Below are 22,330 nucleotides of genomic sequence, written 5' to 3' on the forward strand. Positions count from 1 at the left end.
GTTCTAGACTACTTACTTACATGAACAATTACCTAACCATGTCTATATAATAATCACCATTTTGAATAAATTGGAAAATTTTACATCAATTTAGATACTTTCAAATATCCATATGTTTGACATTGAGTTACCAATCATTTGGGTGGATAAGTAATTTTTAAAAATTTTATACTGGGTAATTAGATATGTTTAAATATATTTGAGATAATTTCCAACGAAAGAGTGAAAAAGTAATATGTGATTATTATTCTTAAGGATAGTTGTTATTAAACCTGCAAGGATAAAAATCAGATAGAAATTAATTGATATACTTAGGCACATGAAGATTGGGATATTATTATTGTCATAACTGAACAAGGATTTGTATGTTAAAGAGGAAAAGAAACCAATTCATGGCCTAAGAAAATGAAAGAGCAAGAGGAAGAATTCATAATTTGCACATTCTACAGAGGAGAAAGAAAGGAGGAATCTTGTAACAATTAAATTTTTAAAAGTTATGTGAAAAACAATGGCAATCAGAGTCCCCAAGATCAGGGAGTTTAACTGCAATCTGAGTATGGATTGCCCTACAGCGGGCTGCTGTGGGGAGGAGTGGTAAGAGGAAGGGGTTACTGAATGTATCACCAAGGAGTTGCTGTTTGTGAGTGTGTACATACATACATATGTCCACATACGTAACAGTCATGAAGCAGTCATCTAATAAACTGTGGATTTTAAATTTCTGATATAACTAGTAGTCAGTAAAATATTTATGACATATGTACCATTAACTCAGAGTAACTATCAACCTTTCTGGCCACTGAAATGTGACTGGATAATCTAAAATTGAAAAAACCTAAATGTTCATCAAGAGGAAATTAAGTAAATTATAAAACAAAGGAATATAATAATAAGTTACAGCAGTGGTGTATAGACTGCTGACATAGAAAGATGTTCATGGCATGTTATTTAAATGATAAATTTAGTAACAGAATAGCAAGTAAGAATATTTCTTTTATGTAAAATGCATTTAAATTTCTGTGTAGAAATTTCGAAAAAGATATTAAAAAAATGTATATAAAATGAGTCATTGGGTAATTTTTATTTTTTCTTTTTGTCTTTTTGGTTTTATCTTAGTTACAGGAAGCAAATACTATTTTACTGAAACTAATGTTACCCCAAATTTTTTTTAAGTGATGAAAGTAGATGCTTCTGTGAAGTTTAATAATTTGATAAAACAGTATCATTATCTCAGCTGTACCAAACAATTAATAAGATGTTCCCTTGTTCTATAGCAACAGATTGGCCACCCAGAGAGAAATTACTAACAGTTTCATTTGATACCTTTTTAGTAAGGATGAGATAATAATTTCACCTCAGTGTTATCTCTAGCAAAACAATTTTCATGAGTAAAAAGGCATTACTAAACATCAAACTATATGCCTCACAAAAATAATTTTTATGAAAAAGTAAACAAAAATATATTATGTGAAAGATAAGCCTCTTCTGTGAGAAATAAGTGGCATTCCTTTTAGAAAATATTTAACCTGTGTACTCTCACATCAACTAAATTAAAATCATTCCCTGATAGTACTGAAAATTTATTTTATGCTAAAATTTAGTTACATAGTATGTTAATCTTAAAAAAATGTCCTACTGATTAAGAAATGCTGATGGGTGAGTGTATCCTTTCTACTTCTATAGAATGGTTGCAAATTTCCCTAGAACAAAGATAAGACTGAGGTCTCCTTTCAAAAAATTTTTTAAAAAACATAATTATATTTCATAGCTCCTTCTTTATATGGTTGAGAGATCAGACCATCTGTTAGTTGGTGCTAAAACTTATAAATAACATGGTAAGATACCTATATTATATGAAACATATCAGACTGACATCAAGGGTATTTCAAGTTTGCAGACATCCACATTTACTTATTAGGTACAACTGGTAAATGAGTCATCCGATGGGTGAGCCAATGCCAATGAATAAATGAACGCTTAGTGTAAACTGTTTGGTGTACAGTACCCTCCTCAGGCAAGTCCCAGTGAACAATAACACCAATGAAAAAGCAGCTGTAAACAACTTCCTATGTGCCAGAAAACTTGATAAGTTTGACTTCCATTCAACACAAACAAAAACTTACTGCAGTCAGCAAGAAATTAGTTGTAATCTGCCTATCTATGTTAGGCAACAGGATATAGTGATAAAGCGGATTTGCATAACTTTCATATGACTGAGAACAACCAGAACAGTTAATGTAATGCATATGTAAACAGGTGATCCAAAAAATATACCAAGACTAAAGGCAAGAGAGCCCTTGCCCTACAGGAGCTTATCTAATGAGGTAAGGGGCAAGAAAATTATATAAATATCATAATTAATAAAATATTTCTGTAAAAAAGGTACAAATTTATGTAAGATAAGTCACAACAAGTAAGAACTGTATATGTCTGGGGGTGGTTTATTTGTTTGGGAGTTAAAAACTACTATTATTAGGAAAGGTATCCTAGGGGAGACAGTATTTGATACAAGACTTAAAAGCTAGGTAACATAGTTAATACAACTATATTCCTCTCAAACCTCTTTACAGAGAACACCAACCAGTAGGCATAGAGAATCATGAAACTAAAATGTATTCTACTCTTTCAACAAAATATTTAACAGAATATCCACAAAGGTGCACTTGCATGTTGGTATTAGTGTTATCGTCTCTTCTCACATAATAGGAAAACAATCAAACAACACAACTCCATCTTTTACATCTTTTCTTTCATAACTGAACAGGAAATACTTGGGTACTTCAGATTTCGTCTCACATAATAAATGCTGCAATTTGAGCAGCTGTAGCATTCCTGTACTGTGTGATGAGCATTGGGTCATTCCTCACCTTCAGTGGGAATAACAGTGCCTTTTACTGAAGGAGAAACATAAAAAGGAAAGACATCTGCGGATATTGCACGAATTACAAAGTGATCCGAAGCAGACTCTAGGTTTGCTCCCTGTGCACACAGTGCTTCTAACCCCAGAATGTTCCTTCTCTATCAAAAACATACAGTAAATTTCTCTCTACAAAATGTCCCTCTCTACATTATAAAGGTCAGATATTGGGATAGAAGGGAAAGTAAAGAGCAATCCATTTAGAACATTATGAAGGAAGGAAAAATGTTCAAATTTTGTGTCTACCTAACACACTGAAAACAAAGCTGAATACGGGCAAAATTATCTTATGTAAAGATCTTTAAAAAGCATTGTGCTAAGAAAACAAAATTTACCATCTTAACCATTTAAAGTGTAGTATTCAGCAGTGAGTGTTAAGTATATTCACACTGTGAGGCAGTTCTACAGAACATTTTCATCTTATAATACTTGAATGCTATAGCCAAAAACAGCTCTTCTTTCCCCTCACTGCCCAAGCCCTGGCAACCACCATTTTGCCTTTTGTTTCTATGAATTTAAACAGATGAAAATGCCATGGTTAATATGTCTGCCTAGAGCCTGGGCTACACCTAAATATATCCAACAGAAAGCTACTATATTTTTTTCATCTCATTTATTATCTACTATATTATTAATTCTAGGATGTAAGTTTGACTAAAATTGAATCCCTAGAGTTTTGTTACATTATTTTTAGTCCATCCTGACTTGTTATTCTATATTAAAAGGAATCACATTAGTGCTTCCTCTAACTGCAATAAAAACAATTCTTATATAGTTAATTAGAAATGTTAAATTAACCACTGGTCTAACTCAAATATATGCAAAAACAAATAATCCAATCACTAATGTAGAATCTAGAAAATTATTATTCTTCCTCTTGAATGGTCTCCAACTTAGCACCTTGATTTTTACTCTAGGACCCTTGTTGTTGTCTTGTAATTATAGTATAAAATCAAGAATTCAGACTCTGAGCCTTGTATTCAGGTTCATATTTTGGCTCTTTATATTTTTAGCTGTATGACATTATGTAAGTTATTTAACCTACATATGTGTTTCCTCATTTGTAAATTTGGAATAACATTACCTAACTTATAGGGCTGTTATTAGGATTAAATGAGTTAACATATGCAATTTTTTTAGAACAGTGCCTAACACCCAATAAACACTATATGTAACCTGTGATAAATATAATTATTATTAATTTGTACAGAGTTTTTGTCTGTTCACTCTGTAGTGTTCCATCCGTCAATAAAAACATAAGCTCACAGAGCTGAGAGCATGTCTCCCTGGTTCTTCAACTGAGTATCTGATGCATTGAACATGGGAGAGTGCCTGTGACATAGGATGTGCTTAATAAAAAAGTCAGTGACTGGATAAACTCGTTGCCTTCCAAAATCTTATTCTTCAGTGATTTTTTTAATGAGAACTTTCCCCAGCACCACCATTTCATTTGTGATCATCTCTGTGGGATGACGTCTAAGTGGTGTGTCTTATCTTTGCTCATCGTAGAAATAAGAGACATTTCCAACATGGCAAAGAATAATGGGAAGAAAAATCAGTGGGACAAACACTGTATCATCATAATTTTAGGAAAAAAACAAACCAAACTCCAATCAATAGTCAGTTATTCCCACTGTGGGCATTCTACAGTGGGTGAGGAAGGGATGAGAAGTTCTTCTGGAGACTGTAAAGTCAGTTGATATTGGGTGGTTACCCAGGGTTTTATGCATGTTTTTTTCTGGCATCATGTCCCTAAATATTGCCTATCTGCTGCCACACAGAGGGGACTCGTTGAGTACCAGAGGCCATGGCAGTGTGTGTGTTTACTTTCCACAATTACAGTCCACTGCATACTTACTTTTCCTGTTTATTCCTTTTCACAGAGGACCTGCCATAATGTCCATGCTTATTAAGTAAAGGTTTCTTGACTCAAAGTGGAAGGCTGTCTGGGTCTAATGGCCAAGAAGGGCAGGTAATGTAAACTGAATATTGCATTATCTCTGATACAGTGCACGCACAGAACTCACCTTTCTAAAGTTTCAACTTTGCACCACTTATGTTCTAAACAATTGGGGAGTGGGGGCGGACAACTATTGTTTCCCAACATAGCAAGTATAAAACTACTAGGATCAGTAGCTACGTAAACTTGATTCTTTGGAAGGGAAAAACAAAACAAAACAAATCAAACAAAAACAAAAAACTCAAGTTTTCTCTTGGCCTTGACCTAGAATCAAGCTTTGATGAAGTAAGGATGTAGTAATTACTCCAAAATGAAACATGTTTTGAGTTAGAACACTTGGCAGTTGTTCTCAATCTTTTTTTCACCCTGACCTGCGTGAGAGGATGTACACTGTTCTTTCTTAACAGCAAGGGAATCACTGACTTCATTTCCAAATGTACTTTGGAGGTTTTTATCTGTTTCCTCTTTTCTCCCTTTTTTCTTTTTCATCACATCTCTTATGTCATGTTCTTGTCCTTTTTTACCCAATCTAACATAATGGGTATTTAAATTCCAGGATACAAGAGCTAAATAATTGCCTTAATTTTTTTTCCCAAAAGAATCAAGTGCCATTTATTTTACCTTTACATCCTCAAACTATTATTTATTTATTCAACAGAAATCACTACGACACTATTTGGGGCTTTTGGGTGACATAAAGAAGTACAACCAGCCTCTTCCATCAAAGGAACATACATTTTAAATAAGAGGACATGAAATATTTGTGACGACATGAAATAACATCGTCATCAACATAAAAGATGTTCTGAGGAGTTCATATAATTGTACTCTATAAGTTATCAGTGACGGTAGTAACTAACATTTAAAGACACATCATTTTCACATTAGCACATTAGATTTTATCCTTATAACTAGTCTGAGGTAATTTTCACAATTTCTATGTTAAATATAAGAAATTGTGGATCAGAAAAGTTAAATGACTTATTCAGGTGGCATGGTTTCTAAGTGGCAAAGACAAGACTCCACCTCAGGCCTAATTCCAGGCTCTACACTGCTTTTTCGCACAGGGTGGAGGGCTCATGGGTAAGGGTAGCCAAGAGAGGCTTCCTGGTGAATGCTGGACAATGGCCTGGCTACCAGATAGACTCATAGGAAGGCTGAGGTAGAAGATAGGGATGGGAAAATAAGGGCACCTCTGACTGGAAGAAAGATGTGAACAATGCATGTCAGTGGGGACATAATAGGACAGTTTACATTAAGCTGGAATTTAAGGCAGGAATGGAGGGACACATAGTAGGGTGAAGCCAAGCCCGACTGGGCAGTCTTTTCTGCCAGAGTTGAATATTTTCCTAGACCATTTCAGCCTTGAATAAGGAAGTGACAAGCCAAAGACTGCATTTGAGGTGGATTAATATCAGTGTTTAAGTGAGACATGGTTGCAATATAACAGAAGGGGCACTGGCTATGGAATTGAAAGCCCTAGGCCAGACTTCTGTTTCAACCACTTACCAGTGGTATGATTTGAGCATGTCACGGCCCTTCACTGCCACAGTTTCTGCATCAGAAGAGGGGAAGTTTTTCATGAGAATCAAATTAAACAGCGGATATGAAAGCACTTTTAAAACTGGACTGTGCTACACAAATACAATGTGCTATTTCATGTGTTATTACAGATCGGAGAGGGAAGAAACTTAAGGCAGAGATGTCAAATGGTAAGTTGCTGTAGCAATTCAGAGAAGATGGGTGTCTAGACAAGGGTGATGGTAGAAAAAGTTGCAGGATTTGAAAAACATCCTAAAGCAACCGTCAGTAGAATTAGACCTTGATCTTTACTATGAGGATTACTGAGAGAAGAGGGTATCAGCTCTGTCTGAACTGGAAAATGGATGGGAGAGTGTGGAATGGAGACCGCAGGGGAGAGTGAGGGGAAAAAGATTTTTAGACAAGTAAAAGTGACCACTAGACAGAAATAGAATGAGAGAGTGGGCAGAGCTGAACTACTATCTAACTAAGCTACTTTGGTTTCCCTGAGACAATTTTATTTGGAATAAGACTATTTTATCCATTAAATGGATAAAAGAGAGCCTATCGCTGAGTTTTCATGAGACAATGAAATATTTGAGATTTCAGGATTCCAAAATACGAAAACGAAACAAAACAAAAAACAAATCCTAAAACACTGCAAAATTAAAATCTGTAAATATTTAAATGTTTCAAAATATAGTATCATATGAACTATTCAATTACAGCTCAACAGAAATCAAATTTTTACACAAATTATAATTAGTATGGGTTGTGGGTATATTTTAACATGTTTGATGTGATGTGGTGTGGGGCTGCTAAAAGAAAGTTTAGGACCTGGGAAAGTCTTTGGGAAGAAGAAAACCAAAAATGGTCTCAGAAAGCAATACATGAAGATAAATGTAAGGAATATTTATTTGCCATCTATATTTAAAAGTGTATCTATCAGCATGATTAATCCATGCTCTATAAAATTACACTTTTATATTAAGAATGAATATATCATAATTATATCTAAGATATAACAGTGCCTAATCTTATACAGGTCCCTGGACTTATGTCTTCCAAGGCATAGACTTGTTTCCTATTTTAAGGACAAATTTGCTGCTGTAATACTGTTACTAACCTGAAGCCCCATGATGGGTAAATTGACAAACTAAGGAGAATCTGCTTTTCTAGAAAATCACTAAACTATAATAATACAAGTAGGTTCTAGGAAATATTCTTAGCTTCACATATATAAATATATATACATACATATAAATATATATACATATACTTACATATATATGTTCATATATATTGACAATCGCTATATCAGTTAATATTATTATTCCTATTTTATAGAAAGAAATGAGAGGTTAAATGACTTGCTGAAGATCCCACTCTTAGAAAGTAAGTGAACCAAAACAGTCTAGCTATACTGTCTTTCTATATAAATTACATAAAACCTGAACCATAAGTCTTATTACACCTTGATATCATAAAATTGTTCCTATGGCCCATTAACGTAATTCTCTAGGCTCATTATGAGAAATTTTTGCTTAATAGCAACATCAAGGGGAATAAGATATCATATGACTAATCTGCCTTTATATATTCTATTAGTCTTTAATCATGAATAGGGTCTCTGTTATTTTTACTTGCAATAGTCAAATTTTAAAAACTAACATGATTTAATGTTCTACCTGAGCCCATTGTAACACAAAAATATTCATTTCAATCAACTTTGTACATAGCAAACATGTTATTCAACCACAGATTCTATAAAACTCATAAAAAATTAAGTCTTCGTTTACATTCTACTTTGGGAATCTAAACTAGAAAACAAATGTACTTATATTTTTTCCCTTTTTGGTCTCTAACAGAAAACTCAAAGGAGTCATGACAAATTTAACAACACTGTATGTGGCGGTAAAAAGTTGAGAACTTTAACAACTGAGCCACAATCGATATCGACACATTTAAAAATGAGTACTAATTCTAGAAACTGAGGTTTCTTTTCTAACCCCAAAGGTACTTATTTTTTCCCAGGTAATATTATGCTTTTCATAGTATTTTTTAAATGTTATTTAGAAGACTGTTCTTTGAGAAACAGTATGAAGTGTCATGTGTATGTGTTTTTTCTACCATAGTATTCAAAGCCTTTAATGATTCGAAATATCTCTACATCTCCAAATCCATGATACTTTTCTCAGTTCTCTTTCTCCTTGGTCCTTCTTTATTAGAATTCCATTTTCTTTGGCTTTAGTGATGCCACACTAGTTTATATTCTTTCGAGCTCTCCAACTGTCTTCCAATCACTTAGCTATAGAGATTACCTAGAATGCAACTGTTCTTGAAGAATCTGTCCATTTTTTCTTCAAGGAGTAAATTAGAATGAATGAACTCCAAACTCTAGCTCAGTCACAAGATTTTCCTCTAGTATAAATACAGGTTGTCCATCTCCAGATCCATGATGAATAGTACTTAGGAAGTAGTAAGGGAAGAGATGAAGCTACATGAGAAATTACAGGCCAAATATTTAAAGGCTTTGAATGCTATGGTAGAAAAAAGATATATCTTTGAATGGAGGTCTTGGAAGCAAAAAAGAGACATGATCTGATTTATGTTTTAAATAGGTATTTCTAGCAATAATGTGGATTTGATTGAAGTGGGTGAGAGCAAAAGGAAAACCAGTTAAAAAGTTATCAAAGTCAGTCAAAGAAGAGATAAAGAGAACTTGGGAGATGTGGAGTGTATTAAAAAGGAGAGAGAATGTCTCAAGGCAGCTAAGTTTGAATGAAGCACAAGTCACTTCTCTGGCATATATACTCAAATATTCACGTGATCAAGATCTCTACTATAAACTCTACTGCAACACTTATCACAACTGTAATTCTGTAATTATTTATGAAATTTCCCTCTTCCCTCATAAAACATGAGCTCCCTGATGGTATGAACCATGTTGTCTGACCAACATCTAGCACACTGACTGCTGGTATATAGTATGTGCTCAAAAAAAAAAAATTGGTAAATTAATATTTACCAGATAATACATAAAAATTATAGAAACTGAAATAACAAAATCTTAATACTGAAAAGAAATTCATATGTAATTTAGTATCAGATAGAGGGCAAGAAAAATTAAGTAACTTCTTAAAGTCACAAAGTTGCTTACGAGCAGAGGAAGGAGTAGAATTCTGCTCTTTTAAGACTGAATCTTGACAGTAACCTCATGGGAGAAAATAAAAAACAATTGTATATGTAGAAGGCAGATATGGGTGTGTAAGATGATAAATCTGTACATGAGGTCATATACATTCAACAATAATGTTGAGAATATAAATTTGCCATTAGATTTTGTCAACAGTGAAAAACATGTTCCCTTACTCTCACACACACACACACACACACACACACACACACACTCGCTATTTATGCCGAAATTTGCTGCCTGTCATCACTGGATGATGATGCAAAGAGTTTAAAAGACCAATAGCTATTTTCAAGGTTATGCTTGAGCAAGACATGTGGCACTGATTTATTTATATTCTGAAGTCCTATAGGCAGCAACCACACTGCATTACTAAATTGATTTTGCTTTCTCTTGAATTTTCTTTTAGAGGTATGAAATGTGAGAAAAGCAGAAACATCAGAATCTGCATTTACTTTTTCCCCCCAAAAGAAAGAGTATTCATTTTAAATGCTTTCTTCAATTTTTAAAAGTTGTAATTAAAACTGACTATACACGCACGGGCCACAGCAAGGCCAGTGTTACAATGAAGGTCATTAATCACGCAAATAACCCATGACTGGTGAGACCGAGTACAGGGCAGTAAATAACATCTGTAGTATTATCTTGAGAAAATATGTGATCTAGTGGAAAACACGGCAGACTCAGAGTCAGAGGACATCCTATTCTTAGTCTTCCTGCTTTCTGGTGATAAAACTTGTAGCCAGTCATCGACACCCACCCACCAGCCACCCCATGGATCCTTATGCCACTTTTTGCAAAATAAAATCATCTGGACTTCTCTCTTCCTAAGATTGATATAAAGATCATGAATGTGTAAGTCTTTCGAAAGTATGTTTGAAGGAAAACATGCAATCTCATTTAAAAAATATTATTTAATAGCATAGTGTTGATATCATCGGGCTGGGCATTTCTCATTAATAAACAACTGACTGACTTAAAGGACCTTGAATTTATGCTGGACAGTGTATTTCTCTAGATGATCATTAACTTCTCGGCAGATGTTATTGCTTAATCACTACATTTCCACAAAGACTGAAGGACTCTAGGGATTATTTTTAAAAGGATAAGAAATCTTTGACTCTGACCCCAATCAGCAATGTTCAACCTTTAAGCCTGGTTATTCTCTAGAGAAGTATATTCTAGAGAACAGTTCACACATTTTGAAAACACTGCCTCACAATGACACGGTAAAAGACCTGCAAAACATCTACATTTTGTTCTTCCTCACGTAAACATTGACCAAAAAATGCGCTAAATGAGCTAAAGCTGCTAGGAAAAAAAAAAAAAATCAGTTTCTTGCAATATAATGTTATTATTTCACATAAGAAAAAATATAAATGACACTGTATATTTTCAATACTATTGGCTGCTATTTTATACATTACAAACAAGCAGTTAATCGACTTGCTGGGCAACCACTTGAAGATCTAATGCTATCTCTTGAGTAAGACCAGGGTCAAAAAGCCTATGTTCTGGTTCTTTTGTTTGAAAAACCAAGGCTTGAAGCATTATTATCATCACTAACCACAATAATAAAGTTTGCTCTACCTTTCACACAGAATATTGACAGGAACACTATGTATGGTTCACATAAAATTATAAATTATCATGATTCTTGGAACAAAATAAGTGGACATTGAATGGAGAATTTTCGTTATCATCTTCAATATGTAATTTAATTTCTTGTGATTCAAACTCATGTTCTTAGCTGATTATAATAGGAATAATAGACGAGCTTACTATTACACTGAACTATATAAAATTGTAATAACTCGCCATTTTGAACTAGAAAAAATGATAGTCTTATATGGTTCAACCTAACATTTCTATCCGTTTGACCAAAGGACAATGATAATGTAGAAATCTTTCTGTACATTTGTTTTTTCCCTCTCTAAAAAGCAATTGATATTCTCTTGCCTAGTTCAGTTTCAATTGGAACAGACCAAAATAAATGTTATCAGTTCTACTTTAGCTCTATAATCCCCAAAACTGATACTATATGCACTTTAATTTTTTTTATCTATAAAAGTACGAGAGTACCAACTATGCTTATGGATTCACCAGAAATAGATGACTGAACGTGCTTTTTGTATATGCGCAAACTTCGATATGATACAATAGAAAGTCCTGGCTATAAACAAATAAAAATGATGTTAACTAAAAGATTTAAATGGCATGGAAAACATATACAATTTAATTTTTGAAAAAAATAGGATTAAAAAGGTATATAAAATTTAAAATTTTAAAAATAATATACATATGGGCACAAGGCTGGAAGAAAATAGATTAAAAATCCAAAGTTATTATTTCTAAGTAATGAATTAGTGGATGATTTTCACTGTATACATTATAATTTTCCATATTTTTCAAGCTTCTATAATTTTAAGAAACAAAAATACATAAGTAAAAACTGGACTAAGTGGGATTATTTGTCATTTTATTAAATGAATGACTCAATATTAAATATTCCAACTATACCTGATAAACCTAAAAGCTCAATGGAAATTTTTAAATCTAGAAAAATATTCTGACATTCTGGGATAACATATACATGTTATTCAAGACAATCCTGAAAAAGAATGAAGTGAAGAATACCACTCATGACACTAAAATATAAAGGGTATGATACTAGCAACACACAAGCAGATAGATCAGTGTAGAATAGAGCCCAGAGAAGGCCAAAAAACATGTAAGAATTTGATGTAATTATAAAGTGACATTTTGAATCACTTGGCAAAGGCATGAATTACTCTCTAAATGTTGTCTGATTACCAGGCTAATTATTTCAGTGAACAATTACATCCTTAAATTGTATCTTATTCCAAAGTAAATTCCACTAGAATTCAGTATTTAAAATATTAAAAAACTTTAAATGTAAGATGAAAAATAAAAGAATATTTAATAGCTTTTAGATTTATTAAAAAACTATAAATCTAAGATGAAATATAAGGGACTACTTAATAAATTTTAGATTCCATATACCTTTTCAAAGATAATTTCCACATTAAATGTGAAACTGAAAAAATATTGAGACAATATAAGTAAATATTCTTATAACTCTGAGGTAGAAGACCTTTTAAAGATAAGCCAAACAACACAAATTGATGCATAGGATTAATAAAATCTTTAACTTCTTTGTGGCAAGAAGTATAAATTATGAGTTCAAATTTAAATTATAAGCTGCGAGAGATAGTTCCAATACATAACAGGTTAATAGTCGTACTATAAAAGGAACTCTTAAAAATCAATTACAAAAAGGTACCAGCTTAGAAAAACTGGAAGAAAAAAGAGAAAAAGGAAATTTACAAAAGAAAAACTATATGGGAAAACAGATTTTTAAATATGATAAACCTCACTGTAATCAAAAAAGCAAAAATTTTTAAAGAAATAATGTTCAATTACATTAGCAAATATGAAAAGGAATGATAAACCAGTACCGGAGGAGGTGTGAGAAAGGGGAGACATACATACATTGCTGCTTACGAACTGGTAGAACCTTTCAATGAAGAAAAAATTCTGATGATATGAATATTCTTTGACTAGGCAAGTCTACTTCTAAAAGTACATCCAAAGAAAATAATTAGTGAAGTGCGAAAAATGTACGTTCAAGAATAGTCACTGCAAAGCTCTTTATAGGGGAAACAGTTACAGAGTGGTGATTAAGAGCTCAGAGCTGAGGAGCCAAGCTGTCTGGATTCGGAAGCCTGATGCTAACCTTTCCCTAGCCGTGTGACTTCAGCAATTTAAACTTTTTGTACTTCAGTTTCTTCATGTATAGAGATAATAACAGTACTTGTCTCATAAGGTTTTAAGGATAAAATTAGCAAATAAATGAAAAGCACATTGCTAGGAACTTAGTAAGCACTCAATAAATATTACCTATTACTATTGCTGAGAAAAAAATCGTGAAATGCCATTTGAAGAGATTGCTTAAATAAAGGATATGGATCAAAAGATCACAATGCTATGCTGTCATTAGAAATGATGATGTAGAATTATATTTATAAGCATAGAAAAACATCATGATAGAGGATATTCAGTTTTAAAATAAAGGTTATAATGCAGTATTATTTTATTACTCCATCTTTAATCAAACATATATAAGTGAGCATATAAAGAATGTGGAAGCACATAAGCCAAAGTGTGAACTAAAGCTGGGTAGTAAAATTATGGATGATTTTCATCTTTATTTTTTTGGTTTTTGGTTTGAAAAAAATTTTTTTTTCCCCTAAAATTGACATGCTACTTTTGTAATAAAAAATAAATGTATACCCATTTTGAAAAAAGTCAACTTGAATGTCAATTCTAACAGTTGCCAGTTACAGTGGGATTATAACACAAAAGCGTGGGCAATGAAGTTAACCATTGGAAAGGTCTGGTATAGGTTTTAGTAGAGAAAGGCCAAACTCCCCAATCACGCATTCTTTATTATGTCAGATAAACGTTTATGGATGACAGTATAAATACGATTGTGTTAAAAATTAAATAACCTGCATGTTATGAATAGATACGTTAATAGGTTATAAATATATGACTGTGTGAGATTGGATTTGGGCTTAATTTTTAAAAAATGTTAATTATACTTTTTAATCCAGATTACCCATTTTCCAAAAGTAACATTTGGGCTGCAAATCAAACAAGCTGCTTAGTAGCAGTTAACAGATAAGTTAGTTAACAGCAACATTGTAGGTTTATCTGGTTACATATCCTGTTTGTGTCTACAAATTTAGCTGAACTCATCTAATATGTACTGATATTGTCCAAATACCTAATTATACACACATACAATCATGCAACTACAGGTTATGAATTAGTGATTTGGTATGATTAATTTATTGTGTTACTTTTTTCTGCAAGATTTGAAGGAGGCCAATAGCAGTTTCAAAACCTGTGTTATGCTGCCACTAGACAAAATGTAACATCTTAGATGAAGCACATGTGGAAAGCTTTATCACTCAAAACTGAAAATTGATTTATCTCAAGTTTTAGAAATATCTATATTACAGATGTTACTGATGAGCATTAAAGCAGTTGTTTCAAGAGACAGAATTTACAGATCTGTAGTCAAAGGCAAAGGAAAGTAAAGAAATGAAACAGAATTTGATCAAAATGGCTTACTCATCAGTAGCAATTAGTTTTAATTATTGGAGATTAAATTTTGATGTTACTATATTATTAGATGATGGAAATGAAGGATGCTCAATGGGTTTAATGCAAAGTGCCAAGAATATTAACCACCAACCAAAAAACAGTATCTCAGCTAAAAGTCATTAGGGAGTCTTTTGTTTCTTCATCCTCATTTAACAAATAGATTTTTCAATGAACTCTAACACTAAATACAAATATTTCAATTTTTCTAATATTATTCTCAGCATTGACCACTGTTTTGTCAAAGGAAACTGCAAATTCAGAGTCACATAATAATATTGAGAAGTATAACATTTACAGTGGATCTGCTTTTAATGAGAAAATTAGGTCCCAAAGTCAGCATATGAAAAAAAAAATCATGTATACTCAACATTATCCTTTAAAATTCTTAAAGTACAATGTATCTCACCATATTAATTAGTCTTCCTCCTATATTGGAAGTTTTCTGTGTCCTTAGCTGTACATTGCCTTAGAACAGATTCTCAAGAAAACAGAGACTGAGCCAAGGATGAGGATGTTGGCGCAATACTTTGAGAGTAGAAATACAGGTCAGCATGGGTGAGGAAAGGATATAAGTAGGGATGTGAAACAATATATAGTGTGCATAGCTATTTCACAAAGAATCCCAAAGGCAAACAACAATTTGCTTGACAAACATTATGTTTGGCAGTCTGGAATTCAACAGATGGGATGCAAGAGTAAGCTATGTGATGGGTATTCCACGAGCCAGAGAAAGAAGGGATCCACCTAATTTCCTACTGACTCCTGTTTCCCATTGTCAAAGTTCATTCAGAAGGATTTAACTGTTCTAGACTTTCAGGTTGCCTTATCTAGCCTCTCTGGCAGCCCATCAAGAACTGAGATACTAGCACAGGGTCCAAAAGTGACGGAAGAAGCCAGAAACTCTGGGCAGGTGGCTGGTTGACCAAGCTGCAAGGGAGCAGCTAAGAAGGATCCAGCATTCTCAAGGATGGTGAAAGGTCAGTCCCTGGTGACAGATTGGTCTGGAAGGGGAATAGTGCCTGGGCAATCTGAGGAAGTCATAAGACTTGTGTCTGATACAAGTACTAAGTTGAAGAAATTGGTTTGTATTTAAAATTTTCATTGGACAAAATATTTTTCCTTAAATATTAAAAAATATATTTAATAATGTAGGAAGCTTATAATTTGTAAGAAGAAAGTGAAAACTAAGACAACTGAGGCAAGAAGAATGTCATATCTCCCATCTCATGTTTCTAAGGAGCCCACTTCACTATGTGGTACAACGGCCAAATCTATAAAACCTGATCTTTCCCTTAATGCAATTTTAAACGTATTTAGTTAAATGCACATGTATTCCAACAGAACTCTACCAACTGTCTACTATCCACCAGGACATTCTCTTATGATCTTAAGATTCAAAGCAAACTCTGTAGGTCCCATTTTATAGAAAATTTAACAGAAAAATTAATAATGCAGAAAGTCAAACCTACCAAGTGGCAGAACAAAGGCTAGACTAATTTTCTTTATTATGTCAGGCTATTCAAACCACTGAATATACAGTACCTGTTTCAATAATTACCAAAACTTGGGGGAAAAAAAAAACTCGGGGAAATCAATTCCTGCTAAACTCTAAGAATAATATTTTTCAAGAGGATTTTTACTTATTTTAGAAACTGGAATATATAGGAATTTCCTTAGAAAAATCATATAGAACATATACAACTTACAGTCTAAAGTTTGCTGAAATTTTCATAGAAAAACACTTATTACTGTGATATAGTATATTATAAAAACATTATTATAACATTGTTATGGAAATGTAGTTGACTCGGTGGGGTGCCAGTCAGATGACCCTCTCGTGATGGAGGTATTCATTACTTCAGTTGTTGAGAGTGTTGCCTGCTTATGGCTCATGGCTGAACTCTTCCCAAGATTATAGCACCTCTCTGGGCACGGCTTCTACCCAATGACTAAAGGGAATAGGATAAAAGGACCAACCTCCTTGACTTAAAATGGGCTATTTCTGAAAGGCCATCCCAGCTCCTAAGTAACTGTGGGACTGAGTGAGGCTTTTGTTACAACTGCATGAAAGTTCAACTTCTTTTGCATAATTCTGGTTGCAAAGAGTAGTATCCAGCAGAACTCTTGCTTGAAACCTCAGTCTCAGGGTGTGTGGATCCTGGACAATCCAGCACGTAAGAAGTTATACAATAATACTGAAAGTGATGTGACAAAATGATACTGAGAGAAAAATTAGAATTTTAAATGAGTTTATTGGGGGAAGAGAGACTAAAAATAAATAAATATTCAACAAGGGGAAAAAAACCCTGAGGACCCGATAGGAAAATGGGCAAAAGACCTGAACACATTAAGAGAAAGGCAAATGACCTTTAAAAAGTAAAGATGTGCAACTTCATTCACAATAAAATAAATGCATATGAAACTGATAGCACTGGCAATGAACAATCTAAAAATAAAATTAAGAAAATAACTTTACTTGGAATAGCAATCAAAAGAATAAAATAAGAATGGGTTTAACAAAAGAAGTGTAAAACTTATGTTCTGAAAACTATAAAAATTGTTGAAAGAAATTAAAGAAGACTTAAGGAAATGGAAAGACATCCCACGTTCATGGATTGGAAGATATAATATTAAGATGGGAGTATTCTCCACCTTGATTTACAGATTTGACAGAATTCTTATCAAATTACCCACTGGCTTCTTTGCAGAAACGTAGAAGCTGATTCTAAAATTCAAATGGAAATTCAAGGGACCTATAATAACTAAAATTAATCTTGAAAAAGACAAACCAAGTCAGAAGACTTAAACTTCCTTATTTCAAAACTTACTAAAAAGTTACAGTAATCTAGACAGTGTGGTACTGGCATAAGGACAGATATGTTGATCAGTGAAATAAAACTAAGAGTCCAGAAATAAACCCTAAAAATTATGGTCAGTTAATTTTCAACAAGAATGCTAAGATAATTCAATGAGGAAAAATAGTCTTTTCCACAAATAGTACAAAGATAGCTGCACATCCACAGGCAAAGGCATCAAGTTCGACTCCCTCCTTACCCTGAACAAAAATTAACTTCGAATTAACTCATAGACCTAAATGTAAGAGTTCAAACTATAAAACTCTTAAAAGAAAATATCTTCATGAGTTAGGTGTAACCTTCTCAGAAACAACACCAAAAGCAAAAGTGACAAAGAGAAAACAGATGTACTGAACTTCAATATTAAATAATCTGCGCTTGAAAAAACATGATCAAGAAAACGAAAAGGCAATTCATAGCATTAAAGAAAATATCTTAGATGCGAAATATATGAAGGACTTAAATGCAAAATATATAAAAGACTCATAACTCAATAATAAAGCCAAATAACCCAATTAAAAATGGGCACAGGATCTGAATATACATTTTTCTAAAGATATACAAATGGCCAACAAGCATATAAGATATTTAACATCATTATTCATCGGGGAAATGCAAATCAAAACCACAATAAGACACCACTTACCATGGAGATTCTAAACTCTCTCTTTAAGAGAAAATGTAATAGAAAAATAGAAAATAAGGAAGCCACACAAAATCCAGAAACAAACTCATGTATGTGTAAGAAGTCAATATGTAATAGAGTTGGCATGGTAAAATAGCAAGAAGGTATACTACTCAATAAGTGGTTTGGCAAAAATTGGCTAAGTATTTGAAGAAAAATCAAACTGGATCCATACATGATATATAGAAAAGAAATTTAGATAAAGTATAACAAAAGAAATATATGTGTATTATAATTAACTTTGATATTAAGACAATATTATTAAAGAAGACATAAGTCCCCACATAAACAAAAAGGGGGCAAGTTAACACATTTAAGTAAATTAAAAAATTTAAAAATTAATATAATAAATTATCATAAATATAAAGATAAAGGCATACAATAGAATAAAAAAATTTTTGCGATTTTTATAACAGACAAAAGATTCTTTTTTGGAAGACCTAAAGAACACTCACAGAATGTAAATTGGTACAACTACTATGAAAAACAGTATGGAAGTTCCTCAAAAAAATTAAAAATAGAACTACTGTAAAAGCCAGCAATTCCACTTCTGGGTATCCATATGAAAAAAATAAAAACATTAATTTGAAAAGATATATGCACCTCTATGTTCACTGCAGTTACAGTAGCCAAGATATGGAAATGACCTAAATGTAGATTAATGACTGAATGGACAAAAATGTGGTATATATATACATAAGGGAATATTTAGCTGTAAAAAAATAAATCTTGCCATTTGTGACAACATGAAGGGATCTCAGGGGGCATTATGCTAAATGAATAAGTCAGGGAAAGACAAATACTGAATGATTCCACTTATATGAGAAATCTAAAAATCAAAGCAAATGAACAAACAAAAGAAAACGGATACAAAGAACAGACTGGTGGTTACCAGATGTGGGGGGTGATGAGGTGGGTGAAATGGATGAAGCGGGTAAAGACGTACAAGCTTCCAGTTAGAAAATAAATAAGTCATGGTGATGTAAAGTAGAGCATGGTGGTGATAGTCAATAATGCTGTGTCACATATTTGAAAGTTGCTAAGAGAATAAATCTCAAAAGTCATCACAAAATAAAAAAATTTGTAACTTTGGTAACAAATGGTAACTAGACTTATAATGTGGTGATTATTTCATACACAAATATTGAATCATTATGTTGTAAACCTGAAACTAATATGTGTCAATTATATCTCAAAAAACTCCCACAAAGCAATAAGAACCAAAAACAAAAGATAAATAAAAGACAAGCACGATACATGAACAGAAGACACAGAGGAACACAAATACTAATGACTACTCATCAAAACCTAAAAATATATTCTAATTCATAAATAATTAAGATATCATTTTTTCCCATTAGATCAACAAGAATTTAAATATATGATAACACAGCATAGCAAGGTTACAGAGCAACGAGTATTATGAAATACCAATTACAGAAATGTAAATTGTTATAGCCCTATGAAGGGTACCACACATTAATTTTAAAATGTATAAACCCCTCAGATGAGCATTTATACTTCTAAGTTATTAATTCTATAGAAATAGCTGCAGATGTACATGAAGAGTCATGGGATGTTTACTGCAACTGTTTTAATATCAAAATTTGACAGTGTTGGTGCTCATCAAGAGACAGAAACAAGTTAGGAGAAATTCACACTATTCAATACTTAAAAATGAATAACATATATAAATACACTGACATTAAAAGTTCCAGTGCTACCATTAAGAAAAATCTAGCTTCGCAATATATACATCATGATCCAATTTATATTAAAAAATATTTTATGTTTGTGTTCAGAAAGGATAAAAAGATATATATAGAGAGATATATATAGAGAGATCTCTCTACATATATATATATATATATATATACACATATACATATATATACATATACACACACACACACACACACATACACACATATGTGTGTATATGTATATCTCCACACACACACACACTCATGTACATATATATCTCCAGGCTTTGGAATGAGAAGGACTAATGAAGGATATTTTATTTTTATTCAACATACTTATATATTGTTTGACTATTTTACAATGATGATATTCCCTGATCATTTAAATTTAGTAATCCTGTAACAGGATGTATATGTTGAAACCCTGGTAATTAACATTCACCTAGAAGCCTGAACATCAAACAATCATATATTGTCAGTGTATTCTTTCTTTTGTTATAATTATATATTTCATTGCCAATATCATTTTGTATCTGAAATTTTATATTTTTCAAAAATTATTATTTCATGAGGATGTTCCTTTATTAGAAAGACTCCTTATGTATTGACTATATAATGTATCCACCTTAGTTATTAAGAAAAGTGTTTCCTTTGTCCTTTAGTGGTTCATTTTGAGGATTATCCTTGTGTGGTAGCTTTCCACTGATCATATTTATAACATATGTGGACCAACTGAAGTCACTGGACTTAGAGGAAATTCAGGGACAAAATAAACTACTTTTGACTTAGACAGAGGAAATTCAGGGACAAAATAAACCACTTTTGCCTCTTCAGAATCAATAAGATAAATGAGACAATACAGTATTTGGTGAGTATTCAATAAACACTATCTGTTTTAAGCATTATTCTCAATTTCAGTAAAAGAAGTACCTAGCAGTGACTTCTTTATCAGTTTAGAAATACATACCAATTAGTAGATCACAACGTTTATATACTGTTATTGAACTGTACAATTAAAATGGTTAAAATGGTATATTTTGTTACATTTTACCACAATAAAAAATTTTTAAAGCCATACTACTTAGTAGAGCCTATAATAAAAACTCATTACTCATTTGATATTTTGATTGACTAATTGAAGCAGTTTACTAGAAACTCCAGATCAAGCCCAATCCAATGAATCAGCAATGAGGTATGGATCTACGTGTTACTAAATAAGTATTCTATTAACGATTTTTTCCGCCTGTCTAGAATCTAGGGTTTCAAAATTGCTGAACAGTTTTCTACTTACCTTTATTTCTTACATGCAGGTCACCAAAGGTTTACTCTGCAGAGAGGACTAAAAAGAACAGATTTTTTTTTTTTTTTTTTTTTTACCACCACAGAGCTCCTGAATAAGAAATTAGTGGAGCTTGTGTTTGAGACATTTATTCACCAGACCCTAACATATCTTATAAAATGACATTATTTAAAATTTAAATCTCTAAGGTTACAATGGGGGTAGTTATTAAGATAGAACTTCTCCCTATAATAGGCTGTGAAAGTCCTAGAACCCTGCAGCCACTATGATCTAAGCCAGAATTTATATGTAGACAGTCATTCTGGGGACTGTAAAATTACTAGTTCAGGTCAACTGAATGTGTCTAAATTAATGGAGTGGATAAGCAGATATACTATTAAAAAAAAAAAACTTGCTGAGAATTTCTGAGAGCTTTTAAAATGTGAGTGTTCTCTCTTTCCTTATAACTAGAAGGAATGTGGTTGGTATCAGTGGGGATTAATAGGAGAGTTAAAAGCAAAGTCCCTGGATTGAAAGATCATGTTTCATACATTAAAGAGTTATTAAGAATAACAGGGAAAAAAATAAAATATAAAGTTTTACAAAATTTTTTCTGGCTAGTGATATAGTACCCACTGTGGAAACTAGTTTATTTTTCATCTAATTTATTCCTAGAAAATAAGTGTAGCTGAGATTACATTTTTCTGTCACAGACATATTCTGCTTATAATTTTCCATCTATTAGCAATGATATGAACTTTTAGCAATGATTTATCACTATTAAAAAAATTATGCACTATCATATTCCTCCCCTCTCTGCTAATCAATGTTTCAGACTAGATTTTTTTAAATGCCCTTTTTGGTGAAAGTAAATCTTATTTCCAGAATTTTAAATAAGGTCATCTAAAATATTACAAATTAGTTTCATAAAAAGGTATATCTGCCTTCTTCAAAATGGAGACCAAAAACAAGGCTAAAATGCCCAATAGCAAGATGGAACTTTTGCAACATAAACCGGTTG

General features: G+C 32.5%; 1 protein-coding gene across 5 annotated transcripts in view; it reads right to left on the reverse strand.

Annotated features, from left to right (window-relative positions):
- FAM13A (family with sequence similarity 13 member A) overlaps nucleotides 1-22,330 on the reverse strand; it is a 251,670-nt gene that overhangs the window by 183,082 nt on the left and 46,258 nt on the right. The window lies entirely within an intron of this gene.

The sequence above is a fragment of the Pteropus medius genome, unplaced genomic scaffold, assembly GCF_902729225.1.
Source record: "Pteropus medius unplaced genomic scaffold, Ma_sr-lr_union100, whole genome shotgun sequence".
In the NCBI taxonomy this organism is placed as follows: domain Eukaryota; kingdom Metazoa; phylum Chordata; class Mammalia; order Chiroptera; family Pteropodidae; genus Pteropus; species Pteropus medius.